A 7,714-nucleotide genomic window follows, 5' to 3' on the forward strand; every position below is an offset into this window, starting at 1 on the left:
TGTGACTAAGTTGAACAGAGGCAGAGTGGAAAAATACCAGCTCCTTCTTACAAGACTGGAAATGCTATGATCCCTTATTGATGTCACTTGTTAAATCCACTTCAAATCAGTGCAGATGAAGGGGAGGAGACAGGTTAAATATGGATTTTTAATCCTTGAGACAATTGAGACATGGATTGTTTATGTGTGCCATTCAGAGGGTGAATGGGCAAGACAAAATATTTAAGTGTCTTTGAATGTGTCACTGATCTGTTTCACCTGTCTTTGTGATTGTCTCCATCCCCCTCCAGGTGTTGCCCATCTTCCCCAGTATATTTATACCTGTGATCTCTGTTTGTCTGTTGCCAGTTTGTTTCGTTTCGTCAAGCCTACCAGTGGTTTTCCCCTTGCTCCTGTCTTTCTCAAGTTCCTGTTTTCTAGTTTTCCCAGTTTTTGACCATTCTGCCTGCCCTGACCCTGAGACTGCCTGCCGTTCTGTACCGTTTGGACTCTGGTCTGGATTACTGACCTCTGCATGCCCATGGCCTGTCGTTTGCCTGCCCCCTGTTTTCTTAAATAACATGTTGTTGCTTCGACACTGTCTGCATCTGGGTCTTCTCCTGAAACATGATAGAATAGGGTATGGTAGTAGGTGCCAGGCGCACCAGATTGTGTCAAGAACTGCAACGCTGCTGGGTTTTTCATGCGCAACAGTTTCCCGTGTGTTTCAAGAATAGCACACCACCTAAAGGACATCAAGCCAACTTGACACATCTGTGGGAAGCATTGGAGTCAACATGGGCCAGCATCCCTGTGGAACCCTTTTGACACCTTGTAGAGTCCATGCCCTGACGAATTGAGGCTGTTCTGAGGAGGAGGGGGACAAAGTGGCGCCGTAGAGAGAACACCGTGTTTCAGCGAGCTCCCGTGGCATTCGTTAATTTCTCTCTTTATATTCATTTTCTAGCTTGAAAAAGGGATAGAATTGGCTAAATATGTTACCCTACAATGAGTCTTGACGGCTATTTCTCAAAAGTTTCCAACAACATGCCCAGCAGAACAACTAAGAACTCGACCAAAACACCACCCCTGTAGATGTGCAGGAGGAGCTAACTAATGTTAGCGAAGCTAATGCCATTGCGGATCCAGGCTCAAGATAGGAACGGTCTTGGAAGCAATAGCAGGCCATTCAGCTGAACTACAGAAGGTTGTCAAGCGTGTTGATGAGGCGGAAGGAAGAATTGATACTGTGGAAATTTCAAATACATCAATGGACACTAAGATAAAGGCACTTGAGAAACAGGTGCGCGAAATGGCAGAGCACATTGATGACTTGGATAATCAAAGACACAGATGCAATTTCCATGTGGTGGGACTCCCGGAAAATACTGAAGGGACACGTTCAGTTAAATTCTTTGAGGAATGGATTCCTGGCTACCTACAAACGGATACTAAGGCTGGACGTGTGAAGCTGGATAGAGCCCATCGCTCTCAAGCACCGATACCCGGTCCCAACCAGCGCCCACGGCCAGTGGTTATAAAGTTCCACAACTTCACCGACAAGCAGCGCGTCAAGGATGCGGCCAGACGTATTCAACGTCAAGGTCCAAGGGTCTCATTCTTCAATAATTACTCCATGGCGGTTGTACGAAGACGCAAGGCCTTTGATAAGGTGAAGGTTTGACTACGCACTGCTGTACCTGGAGAAATTGAAGATTATGGTCAACGGTTCGCCTAAAAAGCTCTACACACCTGAAGAGGCTTCTGCGTTTATTGACTCTCTTGGGTAAATAACTTCACGCTGCGCTATTGCAGCATTGGATAACTTTTTTATTCAAATCTGATCATAAAGCAGTGATGTGAGTTCTCAAGTGCTCTTGTTCAGTAATATTTGTATAATTATTCTTGCTAAAGTAACTGCCACCATAGCTCAGACTGAGATCTGTGTGAATCTATATTGGTGCCCAGGCTTGGGTTTAGGTGGAAGAGCCTCAAACTTCTTTTATTGATTTTCATTTTCATATATATAAAGGATGAGGCTAGCGGGAAAAACCCCTTTGGATCTTTACATGTCTATTTTTCGGATGTAGTATAGTTCGGGTTCAGGGTTCATATAGTTCGTTTACGCTCGGTGAGAATGGGGAGAATTTAACACATGGGAAAAGCTAACACACAATCATTACAGTAGGATTCAGTCTGCATATTGGTTGGTCAAAGTGCAATGGCAGGTAACAGAAAGCGTTTATGTACATGGAACATTAGAGGGAGTCATAACTCCATTAAAAGGAAAAGGGTACTATCTTTTTTGAAAAAAGAAAATGTCACACCCTGACTCAGGGGACTCGTATATGTTGAGTCAGGGTGTGTATGTTCTATGTTGTGTATTTCTATGTTGGTGTTCTAGTATGTATATATCTATGTTGGCCGGTGTGGTTCCGGGGTGGATGACGAAGCAGCAGGAGGCCGTGGAAGGGCAAATCTGCAGGTTAGGAAAGGAGGCCACCATGTTACGGGGGCTATTGGTTCAGAGGGAGCAGAAGTTATTCGGTCAGAGGGAGGCACTACAGGAGGCTAAAAGGGAGAAGGAAAGTGTAGAGGCACGGCAAGAGGAGCTGGTTAGGCAGCAGAAGGAGCGGGGGTTAATAAAGGAACCCAGTCCCGCACCTCGCACCAAGCAAGTGGTGCGTGTCGCCAGTCCGGTCCGGCCCGTTCCTGCTCCCCGCACTAAGCTAGTGGTGCGTGTTCCCAGTACGGCCCGACCCGTTCCTGCTCCTCGCACCAAGCCAGTGGTGCGCGTCGCCAGTCCGGCCCGGCCTGTTCCTGCCCCTCGCACCAAGCCAGTGGTGCGCGTCGCCAGTCCGGTCCGGCCTGTTCCTGCCCCTCGCACCAAGCCAATGGTGCGTGTCGCCAGTCCGGCCCGCCCGTTCCTGCTCCCCGCACCAAGCCAGTGCTGCGTGTTCCCAGTCCGGCCCGGCCCGTTCCTGCTCCTCGCACCAAGCCAGTGGTGCGCGTCGCCAGCCCGGCCCGGCCTGTACCTGCTCCCCGCACCAAGACAGTGGTGCGCGTCGCCAGCCCGGCCCGGCCCGTTCCTGCTCCCCGCACCAAGCAAGTGGTGCGTGTTCCCAGTACGGCCCGGCCCGTTCCTGTACTCGCACCAAGCCTGTGGTGCGCGTCGCCAGTCTGGTCCGGCCCGTTCCTGCTCCTCGCACCAAGCCAGTGGTGCGCGTCGCCAGCCCGGCCCGGCCTGTTCCTGCACCTCGCACCAAGCCAGTGGTGCGTGTAGCCAGCCCGGCCCGGCCCGTGCCTGCTCCTCGCACCAGACCAGTGGTGCGTGTGTCCAGTCCGGCACGGCCCGTGCCTATTCCACCGGTGCCTGGTCCGGCACCGGTCAGCTGCTCCACTCCGGAGCCAGAGCAGTCCGCTCCATCGGTGCCTGATCCAGCTCCGGTTAGCTGCTTCACTCCGGAGCCAGAGCAATCCGCTCCACCAGGGTCCAGTCCAGCTCCGGTCAGCGGATCCACTCCGGAGCCAGAGCAGTCCGCTCCACCGGTGCCCAGTTCAGCTCCGGTCAGCTGCTCCACTCCGGAGCCAGAGCAATCCGCTCCACCGGAGCCCAGTCCAGCTCCGGTCAGCGGCTCCACTCCGGAGCCAGAGCAGTCCGCTCCACCGGTGCCTGATCCAGCTCCTGTCAGCGGCTCCACTCCGGAGCCAGAGCAGTTCGCTCCACCGTCGTCGGGTCCAGCTCCAGTTAGCGGTTCCAGTGCAGACCCAGACGTCAGCCCCTCTCCAGGCTCGGGGTCTCCCACACCAGGGTCCAGACAGGGCTTGGTACTTCGTGGGAGGAAGGAGAGGGGAAGCAGCGCGCCGAGGTCCAGACCAGACCAGGGGCGCAACAGGGAGGCGGAGAGTAAGAGGTCATCACGCCCGGAGCCGGATCCGCCTCCGAGGCGGAATGCCCACCCGGCCCCTACCCTGTTATGTTTATGTTGCGCGGTCGGAGTCCGCACCTTTGGGGGGGGGGGGGGTACTGTCACGCCCTGACTCAGGGGACTCGTATATGTTGAGTCAGGGTGTGTATGTTCTATGTTGTGTATTTCTATGTTGGTGTTCTAGTATGTATATATCTATGTTGGCCGGTGTGGTTCCCAATCAGAGGCAGCTGTCGTTCGTTGTCTCTGATTGGGGACCATACTTAAGCAGCCTTTTGGCACTGTGTAGTTGTGGGATCTTGTTCCGGGTAAGGTTTGTTGTGTGTTAAACGTTAGGACTTCACGTTTCGTTTGTTTATTGTTTTGTCGTGTGTTTATTCAGTTTAAATAAGCATGTACGCATATCACGCTGCGCCTTGGTCTGACCCGTCTGTAAACGAACGTGACAGAAAATATTGAAATTGCTGTTGCAAGAAACTCGTTTGGATGTTAAGGAGCATCTGAAATTGCAACAAGTGTTTTTCTCATCATTTACATCCAGAAGTAGAGGTGTGGCAATTCTTGTGAAAAAGAACCTACCCCTTAAGGTCTTGAATTGTGTGAAAGATACATTTGGTTGTTTTGTTATAATTAAAGGTACTTTACGAGGGTAGAACATTTCCATAATGAATATTTACTTTCCCCCTGCCCACTCCCCTGATTTTCTCACTAAGGCATTTCTAGACTTCTCTGAATTAAAATTCAGACACTGCGGAGGTTGGAGGAGATTTTAATTGTTTGTTGAACCCCCTTATTGACAAGTTTCCCAGCGGCATAGCTTCACCCTCTCCTCAATCTAGGTCGCTTAAAGCTATATGTGATGATCTGGGGTATGCTGAGGTTTGGAGAACCTTTCATCCCTCCAACAGAGAATTCACCTTTTTCTCTGCACCTCGTGGATGTCAGACTAGAATAGATTACTTTTTATGCCCATGATGTCTTTGCAGTCTGTCGTATCTGCTAATATAGGAAGCATAGTCATATCTGATCATGCTGAGGTGATGCTGGACATAAAACTCAAAAGGGCACCCAATCCATCAAGACATTGGAGATTGAATACAACCATTCTTAAAGACCATACATTTACGTCATAATTTATTACAGAGTTTAAAGCACTTTCCTCTATTAACAGATAACCCCTCACTCCTTTGGGAAACCTGTAAAGCGTATGCCAGGGGTCTGATTTTGTATACTCATACTCAGCCAGTAAGAGGCGGAAAAAACATGAAAAACAAAAAACATTAGAGGTTGAATTAGGAACTAAAGAGAAGGACTACATTAAAATTCCCACTCCTGCCCTATTAAAGGAAAGATCAGTCCTTAGATCAACGTTGGACTCTCTCCAAACACAGGACGCTGAAAAGAAAATTAGCTTTATGAACATGGCGATAAACCAGGAAAATATTTGGCATACCTAGCTAAAAAGAGAGCTGACTCCCAGTCAATTGCTACTATTACTGATTCTGATGACAACCATTTATATGAAAATAAATTGATAAATGAGTCATTGAAGAAATGTTATACAAATCTTTATGCCTCAGAACTGACAAATGATGCATTCAAACTAATGGACTTATTTTCTAAGATTGAGCTCTCTACTATTTCTGAAGAACAGAGGTCTCTCCTTAATGGTAGGGCCCCAGGACCAGACAGGTTTTGTAGTGAGTTCTATAAGGAGTTCCATGGCCTGATCCTTGAGCAATTGCTTGATACAGTGGCTTGCGAAAGTATTCACCCCCCTTGGCATTTTTTCTATTTTGTTGCCTACAACCTGGAATTAAAATGCATTTTTGGGGGGTTTGTATCATTTGATTTACACAACATGCCTACCACTTTGAAGATGCAAAATATGTTTTATTGTGAAGCAAACAAGAAATAAGACAAAAAAAAACAGAACTTGAGGGTGCATAACTATTCACCCCCCAAAGTAAATACTTTGTAGAGCCACCTTTTGCAGCAATTACAGCTGCAAGTCTCTTGGGGTATGTCTCTATAAGCTTGGCACATCTAGCCACTGGGATTTTTGCCCATTCTTCAAGGCAAAACTGCTCCAGCTCCTTCAAGTTGGATGGGTTCCGCTGGTGTACAGCAATCTTTAAGTCATACCACAGATTCTCAATTGGATTGAGTTCTGGGCTTTGACTAAGCCAAGTCTCAAATCTCTGGAAGACTGAAACAGGTTTCCCTCAAGAATTTCCCTGTATTTAGCACCATCCATCATTCCTTCAATTCTGACCAGTTTCCCAGTCCCTGCCGATGAAAAACATGGTGTTTTTCGGGGTGATGAGAGGTTTTGGGTTTGTGCCAGACATAACGTTTTCCTTGAAGGCCATAAAGCTCAATTTTAGTCTCATCTGACCAGAGTACCATCTTCCATATGTTTGGAGAGTCTCCCACATGCCCTTTTGGCGAACACCAAACGTGTTTGCTTATTTTTTTCTTTAAGCAATGGCTTTTTTTTCTGGCCACTCTTCCGTAAAGCCCAGCTCTGTGGAGTGTACGGCTTAAAGTGGTCCTATGGACAGATACTCCAATCTCCGCTGTGGAGCTTTGCAGCTCCTTCAGGGTTATCTTTGGTCTCTTTGTTGCCTCTCTGATTATTGCCCTCCTTGCCTGGTCCGTGAGTTTTGATGGGCGAGCCTATCTTGGTAGGTTTGTTGTGGTCCTCTGTAGCTCAGCTGGTAGAGCACGGCGCTTGTAACGCCAAGGTAGTGGGTTCGATCCCCGGGACCACCCATACACAAAAATGTATGCACGCATGATTGTAAGTCGCTTTGGATAAAAGCGTCTGCTAAATGGCATATTATTATTATATTATTGTGGTGCCATATTCTTTCAATTTTTTAATAATGGATTTAATGGTGCTCCGTGGGATGTTCAAAGTTTTGGATATTTTTTTATAACCCACCCTGATCTGTACTTTTCCACAACTTTGTCCCTGACCTGTTTGGAGAGCTCCTTGGTCTTCATGGTGCCCCTTGCTTAGTGGTGTTGCAGACTCTGGGGCCTTTCAGAACAGGTGTATATATACTGAGATCATGTGACAGATCATGTGACACTTAAATAAAGTCCACCTGTGTGCAATCTATCTAATTATGTGACTTCTGAAGGTAATTGTTTACACCAGATCTTATTTATGGGCTTCATAGCAAAGGGGGTGAATACATATGCATGCACCACTTTTCCGTATAAAAAAAAAGATATGTTTTTGAAACAAGTTATTTTTTTCATTTCACTTCACCAATTTAGACTATTTGTGTATGTCCATTACATGAAATCCAAATAAAAATCCATTTAAATTACAGGTTAATGCAACAAAATAGGAAAAATGCCAAGGGGGTTTAATACTTTTGCAAGGCACTGTATGTTTAACCACACATTTTCAAATGACCACCTCCCTCAAACGCTGAGGTTAGCCAACATATAATTTATTCTCAAAAAGTGAAAATGTCCAGAGTCTTGTTTCTCGTACAGACCCATTGCCCTTCTGAATGTGGATAGAAAATTGCTTTCTAAAATCCTATCCACACGACTAGAGTACTTATTGCCACTAATTCTGAAAGAGGACCAAACTGGCTTCAATAAGGGCCATAAGTCATGTAACAATGTCAGGTGGCTTCTTAATGTTATTCAAGCCTATCAACAAAGTGCTATGGATGGTCTTGTGCTCTCCCTAGATGCTGAGAAAGTATTTGACCATGTGGAGTGGTCCTACTTATTCTTTGCTCTGACTAAATTTGGTCTAGGGGACAACTTTATAAAATGGG

This window comes from Coregonus lavaretus (genome assembly GCF_964263955.1).
Source record: "Coregonus lavaretus genome assembly, chromosome: 3".
NCBI classification, from domain to species: Eukaryota; Metazoa; Chordata; class Actinopteri; order Salmoniformes; family Salmonidae; genus Coregonus; species Coregonus lavaretus.